Here is an 18296-nt window from a genome sequence, read left to right as displayed (position 1 = left end):
AAATAAGCTGACTTTTGTTCTGTCTTGTTGGTTTTTCTCTAGTTGTCCTTCTCTGTTTATTTTTTGTTCTTTTTCATGGAGAATTACTAGATTTTTATCTGCAGCTCTTGTATTGATTTCTTTTTTTTTACATTTCATCTGTCATATCACTAAGTTCCAAGAACATTTTCTTATTCTCATTGTTCATTGTTTTAATAGCATCCTCTTGTTTTGTGGATGCAACATCTTTGCTGATCTCTCTGAGTGTATTAATAGTTTTTTGAGATTTTTTTCCCACCAGTATTGACTCGGATGTCTCCAAGTTCCTTTCTCTCTGCTTCACTTTTCAGTGTGTTGTGCATATCTAATAGTTTCATCTATTTTGAGATTTGTTCCATTTTTGTATTCCCCTAGAGGCAGAACCTGAGATGCAGATCTCAGGGGTAAGACATTTATTTGGGATGTAAGCCTAGGAAGCACTGATGGTAGAGTGGGGACATAAGATAGTAAAGGGAATGAGCCCGTCAAGGGCCCACCATGGGCCACTCAGTCACTCTGGCACTTGGCTTATTTCCACCCGAGGCATAAAGAAGCAAATAAAACTTACTCACCAACTCTTCACTCATCTTTTGTTAAGGGCTACTCCTGGGGGCATTAACTTCTCTGGTAGTGCTGTTTGGCATCCCTGTGAGGTCAAGAATACTCACTTGCCAAAAAAGATGCCGCTGGGCAGAGAACAGGCATTCCCTGTAAGCAGCCTTCTCTGCCTGTAGACCCAACTGCAGAGGAGACATGTGCTAACATGCTCCTGCAAAACCACATTGCCTAATTTTTTTTTCAAGATTTTATTTGTTTATTCCTGAGAGAGATAGAGACATAGGCAGAGGGAGGAGCAGGCTCCATGCAGGGAACCTGGTGTGGGACTCGATCCTGGGACTCCAGGATCATGACCTGAGCGGAAGGCAGATGCTTAACCTCTGAGCCACCCAGGCGTCCCCCACATTGCCTAATTTAAACGTGTTTAGAGGAAATAATCCAAGTGGAAGATGGGCTGCACTCAGATCCAGACACATTTCCGTCCCAAAACTGTTCATAAAGGCTGGTTCAGGCATGATCAAGATGGAATATACTGTCCTCGGAAAGGTTTGCAAAGCAACATTCTGGCTACCTATGTCTGATTTTTAATTTCTTTAAATGTGTGGTTCATAGAGAGTCTTGCAGATCCAGTTAGTTGATTGCAGTTTCTGCAGGAAGATTATGCACAAGTTAGATTAATTGAGCTGAAAGGGAGTATTGTGTTTCTCAACCTCAGTCCTATTGACATTTTTAGATAAGGAGTGGGCAGGACCAAAGTGGACAAACTAGGTATGTGACCTTGACAGAAGACTTACCTGCCTAGAACTCAGTTTCCTTGTAGCAAACAGGGAGATGACAATAGTACTTTTTTCCTTGTAGGACTGATGTGGGAATTAAACGAGTTAATATAGAATTCAATATAGTATCTAGCACAAAGAGTTCAAAGTGTGTTGGCTATTTTTTAAAAAGATTTTATTTATTTATTCATGACAGACACACAGAGAAAGAGAGAGGCAGAGACACAGGCAGAGGGAGAAGCAGGCTCCATGCAGGGAGCCTGACATGAGACTCGACCCCGGGTCTCCAGGATCACCCTGGGCTGAAGGCAGCGCTAAACCGCTGGGCCACCCGGGCTGCCCAGCGTTGGCTATTTTTATGCACTATTTGTCTATCTGTCTTTCCGTAATAGACTGTGATTCTAAGAGAAGGGGTCAGGTCTTTTCCATCTTAGAACTTTAGAGAATTAAAGAGAATTGACCCATTGGCAGTTGCTGTTGGTCATTGGCCATGGCCCTAACATGACACAATTTGGCCAAAACGTAAGAAACAAACAGCTTTGGTTGGTGAGACTTATTGACTGTAAATATAACATTCATAGCATTGGGTCGACAGCTGCTAGAGAATGTCTTTAGGCCCCATTTCTATCCCCAGTTGAAAGAGGGCCTAGGTTAACTAAGCCAGGTGATCCTTCCTTTTAAAATGTGGAAAATAGAATTTTGCAGTGGATTTACTAGTTTTCAAATATTTGAAAAGCTTTAAAATTTTTATATGGATACATCTTATTTTGAGTTATATAACTCATGTCTTAGGATCATTATTTCTCATTTTTCCAGAGACTGTACTCTCCATAAATTTGCCTCAATAGTCATGAAATGACAGGAGACCAGGTTACTAGTATGGTAGTTTTATCGCTCTGTAGCTATCAGGGAAAAATAATTAATATACCTTTTTAACTGCTCCAAGAATTCACGTTGTGTATTTTTTGAAAAGGCCCATAAAGCCTGGAAGAATTATCCGAGACAACAAGCTTTTTACAGAAGGAATCTCAGACACTGATGTGTAAAATTCCATTCTCAGCTAGTTTATTTATTTATTTTTTTGGTTATGTTCATAATTGCCTCTTTGTGTGCCTCTAATGTAAAACACGCAGGCAAAATATACCTTGGGAAAACCAGAAGTTTCCCTTGCCATAGTTGTAGGGACAGAATGTACATAAGAAAACGCATACAGCACTTTTGCCAGAGGAGTGTTACAGATAGTGAATGCTATGCATATAATGAGGGAGGGATTGTGAACGTCGGGAACAGTTTTGCAGAGCCAGGGCAGGGCCTGAACCAGGCTGGAGGAAGTCGTTCTTGTCTACCACTGCCTACTTCCAGGCTGTGTGAAGATGGCATCCTTGCCAGGTGGAGTGGCCTCCCTCTGTCCACTTGCCAGCCTCCCCTGGCATGGCATAGACTCCTGTGGCAGGACTCAGGCCCTGGGCACCTCTCACTTCACACACCCTGCCTGTCAGCCTCCATAAACAGACTTGTTTTGCTGGGTGTTGGCTTCCCCTCTGGTCTTTCTGATGCTTTTACAGATTTACCATCGTTACAGGTTCAATGTGTCCCTTCCACATTCATACGCTGAAGTGCATACCCCTGGTACCTCAGCATGTGGCATCTGCAAACAGGGTCATAGCAGACATGGTTGATTAAGATGAGGGGTCGGGGGTCCCCCAGCTAATATAACTTCTGTCCTTATAAAGAAGTTGAGATTTGGACACAGACCCCACACACAGAGAATCCCATGTGAACATGAAGGCAAAGATTGGGGTGATGGATTTATAAGCCAAGAAATGCTAAAGGTTGCCAGGAAACCCCCAGAAGCTGGAAGAGGCCTGGAACAGACTCACCCTCACAGAAGGGACCGACCCTGCCAACACTTCGACTACCGACTCTTGGCCTTCGGGACCGTGAGAGAATGCTTCTGTGGGTTGAGCCACTGAGTTGGTGGCACTTGGCTCTAGCAGCCCTAGCAAAACAATTTCACCTCCTATGGGAGGCGTTGGAATACATCTCATAAAAATTTGGCAGGGAGTTTAGGGAATGGGCAAATAGTAATTGAGATCTAGCACGATTTTTCTTTTTTGTCAAGTGTCTAATGAGACCATCTGTCTTTGCAAAGTGTTCAAATAAATTTCTCTAGTGTGTTAGTCAAAATTGACAGGGCTAGGCATTGGCAAAGGTTGTTACTGGTGGTGGTGGTACATAGGGCACTGCTAAATTGTGCTCTCATGTGTGCTAGCCTTGCCATAGTACTGTTACTTGGGAGCAATTTTTCTTTTTGTGTGAGGCAAAACTTGATATCCAGGCTCCTGAAATCATTCATCTAATTCCCAAAATCTTCACATGCAGGGTTACTGGATAAAATAGGGTTATTTGATACAAATAACTTTTCTGAGTATAAATATGTCCAAATATTGCATGGGGCATACCCTGCTAAAAAAATATTTTTTTGGGGGGTGGTGGTGCCTGGGGAGCTCAGTTGGTTAAGCATCTGCCTTTGACTTGGATCATGATCTCAGGTTCCTGGGATTAAACCCCATGTCGGGCTTCCTGCTTAGCGGGGACCCTGCTTCTCCTTCTCCCTCTGTCTCTGCCCCCCACTCACACTATTTCTCTCTCTCAAATAAACAAACAAATAAATAAATAATGTTAAAAAAATATTTGTTGGGGCATCTGGATTGCTCAGTCGGTTAAGTGTTTGCTTTCAGGTCAAGTCATAATCTCAGGGTTCTGGGATTGAGCCCCATGTCGGGCTCCTTGCTCGTAATGAGTCTGCTTCTCCTTCTTCCTCTGCTTCTTCCCTACTTACGCTCTCTCCCGCACACTCTATTTCAAATAAAGAAGTAAAAATCTTAAAATATGTATTTGTTGTTTATCTACAGGTCAAATTTACATGGGCATCCTATGTTTTTATAGCTAGAGCTGACAGCCTGATTTACATGGCTTTCAAAATTGTGACCTTACAGACAGCCAGGGACAAAACCATGAGTCAGTAGAGAGAGACTAATTGGGAGATGGATCATTGAAAATGGTTTTGTGACCATGAAAGTAAACCAAGAAGCTGCTCAGAAGGCGTGGCCATGGCCCTTCTCAGGCCCTTCTGAAAACAAGAGAGCAGCAGAATGAGCTTGTGATTCCTTCTCCAAAGACTGTGCCTCCTCCCCGTTTTAGAGGGACCAGAGTTTGAAGCAGCAGATAAGAAATGGTCACAAGGGGCAAGGAATTAAATGACCATAATTCCAGGATCAGCACTGACTGAATTACTAATAAAAACTAATATTACCATCATGACCTGAAGTAGTTAGCATCTGAGAATTGAAGAATTGGCATCTTGATATTATAGCTACAAAACTAATTGTTAATAACAGCTAATTGTTATTAGGTGTTATAACAACCCCTTTATATTTTTACCCTGCTTTCTTTCTGGCACCTCAAAGTACAGATTTTTATATGCTCCTGTATACACATATGCTGTACTGTATGTTGTTGATGGGTTTCTTATCCTTCTCCCCTGTTCACAGCTGTATTCCCAATGCTTAGAGGATTACATGGAGCTTAGTGGGCACTCAGTAAATACTAGTTGAATGGATGAACCAATCAATAGCTTTCTTTAGCCTAAGACTCTACAGAGGACCTCCAGTTAGTTTGAAAGACTCTACAGAGGACCTCCAGTTAGTTTGGATGAACCAATCAATAGCTTTCTTTAGCCTAAGACTCTACAGAGGACCTCCAGTTAGTTTGAAAGAGGGTTCTCCCTCTTTCTATGGGAGGCCTGAGAAATTTCTTCTGTTGTGAATTAACTTGGGCGGGTGGGGCCTGAGAGCCGTGGTAAGAGAAGTTTAGACAGCAAGATCCTCATTCCAGCATTCTGTTGGAAGTTAGTGAGTTGTATCAGGCTTCAGGACATCTTGTGGTCTAAAGGATCTCTTGAGGTCTCTCCAGCTTCTTGCTAACTGGTGGTGATGTAGCCAGTCTTCATATTGAATCCACCAGCTGCTTGCTCATTCTTCCAGTTTGATTCATGAAGGGAAAAGGAGATAGATGGGAAGAAGATTTCATTTCCTAGATCTTACCCTATTATTGTCACAACTAAACCCAGTTGTGGGATTTTTTTCTTTCCACACCTTAAAAAAATTTTTTTTAAATCATGCTTGACCTGTATGAAAAATGACTTGAAGATGGGGCACCTCGGTGGCTCAGCGGTTTAGCGCCTGCCTTTGACCCAGGGCCTGATCCTGGAGACCCAGGATCGAGTCCCACGTCAGGCTCCCTGCATGGAGCCTGCTTCTCCCTCTGCCTGTGTCTCTGCATCTCTCTCTGTGTCTTTCATGAATAAATAAATAAAATCTTTTTTAAAAAAGTTGAAGCATATATTTATCATTGAGAAAGATACTGTGAGGTAGTCACAGTTACAAAAGTTCTTTGAGGGGCACCTAGGTGACACAGTTAAGCGTCTGCCTTCACCTCAGGTCATGATCTTGGGGTCCTAGGATCCAGCCCCACATTGGGCTCCCTGCTTAGTGGGGAGTCTGCTTCTCCCTTTCCCTCTCCCCTCTCCCTGCTGGTGCTCTCTCCCTCTCTCTCTTCCTCAATAAATAAATAAACTCTTTAAAAAAAAATGTTTTCTCAGGTGCTTCAGTTCACAAGTATACGAAGATGACAAAACAAATCCAGTTTTTTTTGGGGGGAGGAGTTTGTTGTTCTTTGGTAGCAGCATTAAAATTCAGATTAAATCTTTGATTGTTAATGTGTTCTAGAGTCTTGTAAATGGGATTTTTAAAAATCACCTTAGGAAAATCGGTATTTGACTAGTTAAAACAATGTAGAGTTTGAAGTTATCTAGCTGATTTGCACAACTTGTGCCCTCACTGCCAAAATCTTTATAATTCTGGTTGTCAGAAGCCTAGGACTTTGGGGGGTGGGCACGGAGTGGTGAGGGGGTAGGAAGAAGTTTTTGAACTGAAGTTGGGTTGGTCCCTCGAATGAAACACTTGATAGATGGTGTGCTGATAGATTACATTTGGGGACAGCATTTCTTCACAGGAAGCCTGTGTCCTCTCTCTCAGACCCCAGCCTGCCTTATCTTTTTAGCAGCATGATTAGCAGTGGTTGCTGCAATTGCTATGGAAAAATCCACTGGGAGGTTATCATATTTAATGTTTCAGAAAACTTCCTTTTGAAGGCGATAACAGTATTTCTTAATCATTGTGCCGTTGGGCAAGCACAGGTGTGTTGCATACCGTTAAATCACTCTATCCTTAGGACATAATGTTGTTCTTTGAAAGTATTTGGCTCTCCTTCTACCTTTTTCCTCCAACTCCCTCTTTATGCCAAAGAAAGCACATTTCCCAGACTTACTCTCCACACCCAGCAAGGTATTCTTTCAGAAATCCTGAGTGATTTTTTTTTTTAACTCATTCTACCCCAGTTGCATCTCCAAGCTCACGATGCATGTTGCTTACTCAGTTTCCGTCTGTGCATATTGACTGCGGATCTCCTGTGTTCCAGGTGTTCTAGCAAATTCCAGAGATAGAAGCTTAGTAACGGAGCACCTTCGCTCAGGGTGTTTATGATCCAAGGGAGGAGGAGCCCTACAGAGTCCATGTTCTCTCTTCTTCCATTGGAATTTGCTTTGCACTGAATCCGGGAGAACTATGGTGAAAGAGATAGTAATAAAAAAGGTGGGTTGGAATTGTATTTTGGTCAGTTTTGGTTACGTTCAAGGTATGAGTCTTAAAAGGCAAGTGATGGAAAAGCAGAGGACTTCTTTCCATGAACCAGTTCAAAGACATTTTGTAATGCCAGCTACTTTGTCATTGTAACCGTGACATGAACCCAAATCTTTGGTCGGCTTTCTGAACCTGCTACACTTTCAGCCCCAGCCTTTTTTTTTTTTTTTAACTTTCCGGGTAAACTCTATGCTTCAGCTAAATTCTTCTACTTCTTACCTCCTGCCACACTGTGCAATAGAGGACCTGCCTCAGTATTTGGCTAGCCCCAGGCAATGAGTAGGTATTGAAGGATGAATGGATGAATATGAATGTATGTATTTCCTCTGCCCTGCTGTTTTTTAACATCATTTTGCATTTTATGCGAAGAGTATTGCAATTCCAAATTCCCTACAGAGAAGGACTCTGATTGGTGTGACCTAAGTCAGGTGTGTCTCTCCTTTGTCTAGATAGCTGTGTCCAGGAAAGCAGGCCACATGACCAGCTGCTCGCTCAGCAGGGATTCTAAGCACATTCCCTGGGAAGGGTGTCATGAGTATGACTTTCCACACCTCTGAATAGCTTAAGGGGCAGAGTTCATTGAAAGATTGTAGAGGATCAAGTATGTGGAAGGGGCAGGAGGGAATGTGGAGTTTGCTGATTTTTCTTCTTTGCCCTTGAAGGTGGACAGAAGTCAAAGGAGTGGCGCAGAACTGGAAAGAGTTACAAACGAATACAAAGGAAGTGGTATTTTCAAGGGAAAGCCAGGCTTTCATCAGGGCAAGTAGAAGGAGGAGGAGGAAGTGTTTGAAAAAAGATTAAAGATAAGGAGAAAGAGTTTTTTTTCATGACAGAGCATAATTCATTTTGTTTTATGCTTTAATTATAGGTATTGACATAATTTTTCTCCTGATCTCATTGTGATACATAGGGCACTTACTGAATATGCAAGACTGAGTCTAATGTGTAATATTACTTTTATTTTAAACAATGCATTCCAATTCTAAACAGTAATACTACAAATTTGAGGAAAGAGACCTACTTGGAGGTTAGGATTTGTGAATAATTGTTGAGTGACTCAGTGAAAAGTGAGTGAATGAATGAATGAAGTAGCAGAAACCAGCCAAGGGTGAGAAGTAGGTGTATTTGGGAAATTATCAGCTTTATATAATTTACTCTCATGGGAAATATTTGCTATTCTCCATTAGTTTGCTGCCAGCACTTGTTTTCAAAATTAACCCAGAATAGTTGTCCCAAGTTAGATACAATTGCAAAAGCTCTTTAGGTTAATAAACTATTGCTTATTTTAGGAGAACTATTGATTAGACAGACCTAATAATAAGAAGAAATTTTTCCCCTTTTAAGTGTCTTGTGATGTGCCCTTGCTGTCAAGACCTGTAGAACATTTGACTAGAAATCCAAAGGAAGCTTCTTGTCCTTGTTTTTCTTTCTGAGTAAAAAGCAGAAGGTAAATATCACGGTCAAATGAAAAAGTAAATTGGATTTTAAATTTTTATGTGTGTTTCCCCGGCTTAAGGGGCTGAGACTTCATTCAGCTGCACGGTTATAATTGACAGGCCCCCCTAAAATGTGATGTAGCCACTTGAGGGTTGACTCTTTTAATGTAGTTATTAGGTGAATGCTTTTACATTGTTGGATGTTGGACTTTGTTGTAGAACAGCTGTTGTTTATAACATTTTGTGTGTGTAAATGCATACATGTTTATTTATAATTTAAATCATTATTGCTTCCTTTGGTCCCAAAGCATCCTAGAGTACTTATTCACTTAGAGGCAATAATATTATGGTTAGCAATCTCCATTTTACTTAGTGGAGGGTTCAAAACTAGGTAATATAAAATGAATTTCTGGCTAGTAAATCTTGTTTTCCAATTGATTTTAACTTTTAATGGGATATGCACCCAGAAAAAAAAAATCTTCTGTAAACTCTATAAATGTCTGGGGGAAAACTTCAAGGATTTGGTCATCTCTTAGTGTTATGGGTTAAATTATGTCGCCTCCCCCACCAATTAATGTTGAAGTCCTAACCTTCCCTGCTCCCCATACCTCAAAAGGCAACCTTATTTGGAAACTGAAATGTTGGAGATGTAATTAGTTAGGAGAGGCCATACTGGAGTAAGGTGAGCCCATAATCCAGTATCACTTAATAAAATTCTTGTAAGAAGGGAAATATGGACAGGCAGCCATTCATAGAAAGGAAACCATATGAAGGGATGTAGGGAGAAGTTGGTTATCTCATAGCCATTGAGAAAGTCCCAGAACACAGTCCCCAAAGGAAACCAACCCTTCTGGCACCTTGATTTTGGACTTCTGGTCTCCAGAATTGGGAGACCATAAATTTCTGTTGCTTAAGCCACCCAGTTTGTGATATTTTGTTAGAGCAGCAGCAGCTGATTGATATACTTGGCCACTTAGAGGTGGTCATACGGGGGTGTCACTGTACCTCCTTCCGTGACTTTTAGGAAACCAATTCGATATCCTAGCCAATGGTACTTTCCTTCTTCTCCATAGCATTTATTTATTTATTTATGAAAGATTTTATTTATTTATTTGAGAGCAATAACTAGAGAGAGCATGAGTGAGGGGGTGGGGAGGGGGGAGCAGCAAAGAGAGAAGGAGAAGCAGACTCCCTGCTCAGATAGAGCCCAGGGGCTCCATTTCAGGACCCTTGGATCATGACCTGAGCCGAAGGCAGATGCTTAACCAACTGAACCACCCAGGTGCTCATTCTCTGTAACATATGTGATGTCAAATAAGGCTGAGATGTGATAGAATAATTGTCCAGGAAGGCCTATAGTATAGTCTGAAACTTCCTGAATAAGAATAAATCCACTTCTTGTTTTGTGAGATTCATTAAAAAAAAAAAAAAAAAAAAAAAAAAAAAAGGGCAGTTGGATAACCCGTGGATAAAATACAGACCTAGTAGAGTGGCTTCTTACTTTGGCTATACATTTTGTGGCCTTAGGCCTTAACTTATATATCTGGTTTCTCAGTCTTTTTCTTTGTAAAAATAATCTCTTTCTGCTTTGTGGGTATATATCCAAAAATGTATATTACACAAGATGAAGTAAGTATACATGCAATAGTGATATTTAATTGCTTTTTCTCACTTTCATATTATTCAAATACAAATGCCACTGGTTTAAAAAAAATTGCAAAGTACAGAATGTCTTAGAATGAAAAGCACAGTCTCTTGCCCCATCCATCCCCACCCTCCCCCCGCCCCTAGCTTCCAGCCCACTTCCTAGAGGAAACCACTTGTAACAGTTTCCATATTTAGTTCTTTCAGTGGTTACCACCCTAACTTTAATAATATGCTTATGCTACATTTCCTTGACATTAACTCTAGATATTATCTTTTCACTCCCTACCACTTACTTGTTTTAAAGTGAAGAATCACTGATTCAGCAGACATTCCTGATAGCCTGTAGGTCAACAGGCCTCTTTAGGGCTCTCACTCTCTAGGGACCTAATTTGAGAAAAAAGGCTTTAGCTTCACTCAAAGGGAAACCTGGGATGAGATGATCTCCACGGGGCACAACACAAGACGACAAGAGCTTGGTTTAATTACTCAAGCTCCAATTGGGCCCGAGTTATTTTTTTGCTCTTTTATATTTTTCTGTCTGCATTTGTTTATTTTAAATGAGATAAAATAAAACACAAACTGAACTCAGAATATCCTGTGTTACATTTATGAAAGGAAAAATGTCTATACTAATAGCTTGAAAAAATTAAGAGATATCTCACAGATAAAATGCTTTCTCTTCAGTCTTAAGTACTAACCAAACTGCTGTTATCAGTTGATGTTCATTGGTGGCACCAGCTTGTTTTGGTTTTGTAGCTTACCCCTTCCAGAAAATTGCAGTTGACTATCCAAAGAATAAGACAGGGAGCTGAAGAAACCATTCCTGTTTCTTGGAAACACAGCATTGCTATAACTCAGGGTTTTTTTTGGAAATTCTGTTAAGCCAATGACTGATTCACAATTTACAAAAACTTTTTGTCATCCATAAGGACAAGGATTTTCATGTTTACTGCTTAGGGTTCCTTTGAGCCCAATCAGATTTCTAGCCCTTGATCATATTGGATAGTCTCACCAGCACTGGTGTTAATGGGGTCTTGGACTTAACTATTTACCACAGCCACAGATCAGTATTCAGGCATAGCTGGAAAAGATGTTAAAGGATGTGTCTGCAAATGGGACACACAAATTTGGTGTGGTAGTGGTGGGGAGTGGTGGTGAAAGGAATGTAGAAGGGGTTGTGTTTCAGTGCTTTTTTTGCTACTTATTAGCTCTCTTCCTGGAAACTCTCTCTTGCCTGTTGACTTCACAAGAGCAGCTTTTCCTAGTTCTGTTTTGCCACTTGCCTTTTTTCACTAAATCGTCATTCCCCATCTGCCTCTAATAGACTTTGGTAAGGTTCTGTCTGTATCTGCTGCTTGTCTACTTCTGTGGTCTCACCTGTCACTTAGCTGCACACAACTCTCAAATCCCTTTCTCTAGCTGCTACCTCTATTCTGAACTCCACAAAGGCCCACTGGACATTCTTGCATGAATGACCCAGACATTTCTCAAAAGTGGCATGCCCCCAGCCACGTTTCACTCCCCTGCTCAAATGTACCTCCTCCAATGCCTTTCAGCTGGGGAATAAACTCAAACTTCTCCTATTGATCCAAATCAGGAAACTGAGGCTCGGATGCTCTGTATCTGCCCATCTCTTAGAGCTCTGTTCATTGTCCCCTGACAGCTTGCACATCCTTACACTTCTCTCTGTGCCCACTCCCCTTGTCCTAGTTGGGTCTTAACCATCCTGTTTCTCCACTGTAGCAATGTCTTCATGGTTGTGCTATCACTCATCAGCCTCTCTGATCTTCTGTTTTCAATTTTTTTAGGCCAAAATGATTTTACTTGATAGAAGTTGTGATCATGTCATTTGCCAGCTCAGGAATCCTTACCTGGATCCCTAGTGACATCAGGGTGTAAGTGAAACTTCATAGCCTAACATCCACCACTGTTTCATCTGTCCCCACTGGGGTTCATTCAAAATAACATGTTCAGGGCCCCATGTGGAGCCTGGCGCACAGGGGAGGCCTGATGAACACATGAAAAAGGAATGATTGGATGGATGCATGAATCAGTGACTCAACAGGTATTGACCTAGCAAACATGTGTCGCATGTTGCCAAGAAATGTACTTTCCTCCTTCTAAATGAGTGAAATTCGGCAGCCCCGGTGGCACAGTGGCTTAGTGCTGCCTGCAGCCCGGGGTGTGATCCTGGGGACCTAGGATCGAGTCCCACATCGGGCTCCCTGCATGGAGCCTGCTTCTCCCTCTGCCTGTGACTCTGCCTCTCTCTCTCTCTCTCTGTGTGTGTGTGTTTCTCATGAATAAATAAATAAAATCTTTAAAAAAATGAGTGAAATTCTTTTCAGTATGTCATTTTGTGAAGTTTGTCATTACTATCTAGTCTCCGCGTCCTCCCAATTTGTGATTTGGGGGCATTTTATTTATGCCCCAGTAATAGCAGTTAAGAGATATCATGGTGATTTAAAAAAAAATTATTCTTGAAAGACAGACATGGTAGGGAGAGAGAGAGGCAGAGAGAGAGAATCCTCAAGCAGGCTCCCCATGGAGCATAGAGCCTCATATGGGGCTCATTCCCAGAACCCTGAGATTGTGATCTGAGCTAAAACCAAGGGTTGGACACCTAACCGACTGAGCCACCCAGGGGCCCCTCATGGTGATTTATGTGTGTGCTGGGTGCTCACAGAGACTGAGACCCCCCTTGTGGCAATGGAAGCTCAACCCCTAACACAAAGCCTGACACACATAGGTAATCAGTCAGTCCACATTTGAATTACCACTGCCACTAATTTCTTTCAGGGTCTCATTATATTTCTCCCGATGTCCTGTAATAGCTTCCTGAGTGTTTGCCCCGCCTCTGTGCTCTCCTCCTGAAATTGACTCTTCACAGCCCTGCTAAGATGAATTCTTTTGTCCTGGAAATGGAAACGTGTGCAGAAGTGCTAGAACCCTGGTGAAATGAAGGGTTGGGACTCCCTAATTTGGAGGTTGTTGCCTTCCTAAAAGCAACCGGCATTTTTCCCTTTTTGGGTGACTGATCATTCTAGAGCTTTTAAGCATGCCACATTGCAAGATAAATAGAATATCATTTTGCAGGGTACAGAAGATCCTTCAATAAATTTTAGCTGCTTAGCCATTTCACAGGATTTGTGCTTTGAGAGTAAATAGAGTTACTTAGGAGGCTATGTTCCAGGAAGGAGACATATTTAAGCCTAAAATGAACTTAATAACTCTGTATTTTCCCTGCTAACAGGAATCTTGGAAACCACCTGAGTTGTATCAAATAAATACAGTGATTGCAGTTTGACTAGATTATGTCCATGTGCACATAAAGTCTGGATGTGGCCGAAGCAAATGGCCATGCATTGTTAACAGAGCTGTAGTTTGCAAAACAGCTAAATAAGTTTCAGACTTGAGAAAGGACAGAGTTCAGGGAAACATCAGCCTCACCAAAGTGTTTCTGCTGCTGCTGCAAATGCCACCGTTAATTGGAATTGCTTATTACTTCGGTTACTTTCAATAGTGCTTTGGGGGATACTGTTGCCTTCATATTGTGTAAATCTGTCCCTGCCACTAGTGACTGGACAACCTAGGGCATTTTTATGGGCAGCCTATTACCTGAGACTGGGCATCTAGTTTCCTGTATCACAAGGGGACATTTCTCCTGGGATTCTACCATCTGTTCAAAACCTTAACCATTTTGGTAGGAAAAATGTGGTCCTAATAATGTTTGCCAGTCACCTGTGGCTTGCAAAATGCTTAATGCTTATTAACTCATTAATCCTCTCCATGAACTCTGTGAGGAAGGTACATGTCAAGTCGTGTTTTCTTCCTTCCAAGGGCTATGGATTTGAAGCACAGATTTGCATAGGCGGTTTAGGCACATTTATGGGAAATCTTGAGAACTGACCCTACCATTTTGAGGTATTGGAAACCAACCAATACCTTTGGCAGCTGATTCTCTCTCTTTTTTTTTTTTTGTTCCTCCCCTGTATCTCCAAGATGATTCTCCACTTTCTAGCCACCAATGAGAAATCCTCATTGGGAAAATCTAGCAGGAGACACTGGCTGAAAAATAAAACTTTGAGAGCAATAGCTATTGTTTGGGTGGGGAATACATACCTGTAACATCAAGACCATGCTGCGTGATCTTGGGGTTTTTCCAAATCCAGCATTTTGGTTGGTCTTTGAGTGTCCTGTTTACCCGTGAGTAAGGGTTTACTTAAACATCTGTTTTCTCCTAATCCCCTCAAAAACATTTATGAATAAAACCATGGCAGGTGCTCTTTCAGGGGACCTAGTCTTTGGCTTCTGGAGAATTCTGTCCTTTCTCATTGTAAATCGAAATGATCAAAATGTATCCCAGTCGAAGATTGGTATTGGAGGCTTACAGCTAAAACTGGGGTATTATTTCTAATTAGTAGGTAAGAGTCTTATTTCTGTCCCTTAGATCTGTAGATTAAAGGTGATTTCTGAGCATCTACCCAGTCATGGGGGCTGACTATAATCAACATGCTTCTCAGATAACCATATTGTCATCTGATTATTTTCCTAATGAAGTATGCAGAGCCCAAGGACATGCAGACTGTTTATTCATCCATGTGTGCATTTTTCATTTAGCAAGTACTTCTTTATTATCCGCCACGTGACAGCGACGTGCTAAGCTCCTGGTGGTACTGAAATGACCAGATTTATGAGAGAGGAGCAGGTGGGACATTTCACCGTAGGCCTCCCGATTCGTAAAAGGTCTCAAATGGAGACTTTTGACATTGTTCCCAAACGAAGTTTTATTGTGGTTGTAAATAAGAGTCATTTGCAAAATATAAGCATGCGAGAATATACGTCTCTTAATTCCATGGCATATTGGGAATTTCAGAAGTGGAAGTGACCTGGGTCTCTTATCACCCTTGAGAGCTTTTAGAAATAGCTCAGACACCCTTCCTGCATCTTTAGGAGAGATCAGGGATCCTTCCTCACCAGAGAGGAAGGGAGGTAGTTATGCCAGGATAAAAGAGCATCTCCTGGGAGCAGCCATGAAATATAAATGTAGGACGGCTGGAGGCCCAGAGACAGCCTCTGGTTGATAGCCTGAAGAGATGCAGGGTGTCCTAACGTCCTACTGGCAGTTTATGGCAAAATGAGTCTAGAATGAAGGTTTCCTGATCCAAGATGCTCTGCTCATTCCTCCATAGAAGGGGATGTCAACAGATACCGTGCCTCACCTTGCTGTGCAGGCGTCTTCATCACTCCCTGGGATGTAGGCAGACTTTAGTTTCTTAATTTCTTCTCTTTCTTTCCTGCCTTCCATCCTTCCTTCTCCCTCTTATTCTCTCTGTCTCTGTCTCTTTTAATGGAGTCCATTCTGGTTTCCACTCACAGCTGGGGTCACCTTGCTGCACTACTCCATTGTTTCCCCGCCAACAATTTTGGTTTTAGCCAACACCAAAAGCAGAAAGTTTGGTTTCAACCAAAATGAGATTTATGTTGCATGCTGTGATCTCTACTCTCCTGCCCAAGGCCAGAGCTGGACTTCACTGCAACAGGGAACTGGAGGCCGGTCTGTTCTCTCCGGAGCTGGGGTCACCAGGATGCGGTTAGCCTGTCGCCAAATGAATATCGCTTGCACCAAAACCTGACACTGTTTTTTGCTCAGTGAATCCAACTACGTGAGAAGGAGTGGGAAGAAGGAACCCCACACAAACAAGCAACCCCATCCCTATCCTGAGCAAAATACACAGGAGACAAAGTAGGCCTCAGTGACTATTAACCTGCCTTGTCCTTTTCTCATTAACTCTTTTTCTCACTAACTCCTTTTCTTTGGGTTTTAGACACATACAATATGACAAAAGTTTAGCTTTATGAGTCTTATCAAGTCTTCCCTGGAGTTTGGTAATTATCTTTGCGCTGCCTCATGGGTAGCACCATTTGATGTGCCAATGGCTTTTCAAGCTCAACATGCCGAGATGGAAAGCACCACTTTCCTCCAGAAAACTGCTCTTCCTCCTGAGTTTCTGTAATCTGCCACCGGGTTCCCAAGCTGGAAACTTTGGATTCATCCTACGCTCCTTTCTCTCACCGTGTTCTGTCAACGTAAACCACCTAAATGTCTGCAAATCCAATTACTGCCTCGTATCCACTCTCTACGCCACACAGCTGCCAGGGAGATCTGTCTAAAATGCAAATCTGGGGGTGCCTGGGTGACTCAGTGGGTGAGCGTCTGCCTTTGGCTCAGGTCATGACCCTGGGGTCCTGGGATCGAGCCCCACATTGGACTCCTTGTCAGTGGGGACCCTTCTCCCTTTCTCCACCTCCCCCTGCTTGTGCTTGCTCTCTCCTTCTCTCTCTTGCTTTCTGTGTCAAATCAATAAATAAAATATTTCATAAAATGGGATCCCTGGGTGGCTCAGCGGTTTAGCGCCTGCTTTCAGCCCAGGGTGCGATTCTGGAGTCCCGGGATCGAGTCCCACGTTGGGCTCCTGGTATGGAGCCTGCTTCTCCCTCTGCCTGTGTCTCTGCCTCTCTCTCTCTCTATGTCTATCATGAATAAATAAAATCTTTTTAAAAATATTTCATAAAATAAAATACAAATCTGATTGTGCCTTTCTCCTTCTTAAAAAGTTCTGAGGATTCCTCAAATGCTGAGAATCACATCCATACCCATAAGCCTGGGATAGCCAAATGGTCCTGCACACCCAGACTCAGCTTACCAAGGTGCCATGTTATAATGCTCCCCCACCCCCACCCCTCTGTAGCCACACTGAATGTCTGCCCAGGCTTTCATTGGGCATGCTTGTAAATGCCTCTGTGTCTTTGCCACTATCAGTCATGCCACCTGGAATATTCTTATAGAACCGGTCACATCCTGCTCTTCCAGTTTCAACTCAACTCTCTTTGCTTTTATCAAGTCTTCCAAGACCTCCCAGCCAGTTGGTGGCCTTATCTTTTTACCCAGACTGTGGTTTACTAGAAAGAATATGGACTTTGGGCAGCCCTGGTGGCTCAGTGGTTTAGTGCTGCCTTCAGCCTGGGGCATGATCCTGGAGACCCAGGATTGAGTCCCACGTCCTGGAGCCTGCTTCTCCCTCTGCCTGTGTCTCTGCCTGTGTGTGTGTGTGTGTGTGTGTGTGTGTGTGTGTGTCTCATGAATAAATAAATAAAATTAAAAAAAAAAGAAGAATATGAGCTTTGGAGTTAGACCAAACCGATCTTGAGAACCTGCACCACCCTGAAGCTCAGTTGTCTCCTCCATAACATAGACACTGTGCCAGTGTCATAGAGCCATTGATAGGAGTAAACAAAATAGCACTGTGTCCAATTATTGTTTCCTTCCCGCAGCAAACTGTACAGAGATATAGCATAGTAGTTAAAAGAATATGGTTTCAAATCCAGAACATGTTTTAAAGCCCAGCCACCACTCCCCTCCCCCCTTACTAATGTCAGTGACCTTGAACGATTACATTAGCTTGAGCAAATGACTCATTTCTATGTCTTCATCTGGATGGTCATGGTCCCTACTTTGTAGGGTGTTTGGGACTATTAAATGGGGTCACTGGAAAGTTACCATGTTCGGCAGGCAGTAATCCCATAGTGGATGTTGGATGTAATCATTTGTTCTGCACTTGCCATACTGGTTATGATGATTTCTTTGTGTGGTTCTTTCCCTATTAACTTGAGGATTCCTGAGGGGCCAGACCATGTCTGTCTTATCCTTGTATCCTCAACTACTACCAAGAGACATGGAATAAGCATTCGGAAGTTGTTTCTTCAAATGGATAAAGCCAGAGCATTTCATCTGAAGTTTTGGTTCTGTCCTGTGGTGAACAATGCAGTCTGGGCTTCTTGTAGACCACAGGTGCATTCTCATATCCCCGCTAAACACCCTCTAAGACTCATTCAACATAGGCTCCTCTAAGAAGCTTTCCTCTGCATTACCCCAGGTCCATTCAGATCTCTCTTTAGATCGCAGTCCTTTTGCTTTGTTAGTTTTTAGAGAAAGCATTATTTTGCAAGTGTCTTCTCTAGGATTATGGATTCATAAGTGGTGAGGACTGCCTTCTTCCTTGGGCTATGAGTGATGTAGTACCACCAACTGTGGCACA

General features: G+C 42.4%; 1 protein-coding gene and 1 long non-coding RNA gene across 2 annotated transcripts in view; one reads left to right on the top strand and one right to left on the bottom strand.

The window, feature by feature from the left end:
- The window catches only part of SNTB1 (syntrophin beta 1), a 232668-nt gene that overhangs the window by 14579 nt on the left and 199793 nt on the right, over positions 1–18296 (top strand). The window lies entirely within an intron of this gene.
- Positions 1–18296, bottom strand: part of LOC106559625 — a 44941-nt gene that overhangs the window by 1693 nt on the left and 24952 nt on the right. The window contains exon 3 of the long non-coding RNA XR_005368600.1: positions 6848–7037. This is a non-coding gene — a long non-coding RNA (uncharacterized LOC106559625). The remainder of the gene's footprint in view (positions 1–6847; positions 7038–18296) is intronic.

Source organism: Canis lupus, chromosome 13, assembly GCF_011100685.1.
Source record: "Canis lupus familiaris isolate Mischka breed German Shepherd chromosome 13, alternate assembly UU_Cfam_GSD_1.0, whole genome shotgun sequence".
Lineage (NCBI taxonomy): Eukaryota > Metazoa > Chordata > Mammalia > Carnivora > Canidae > Canis > Canis lupus.
This window is presented reverse-complemented; position numbering and strand designations above follow the sequence as displayed.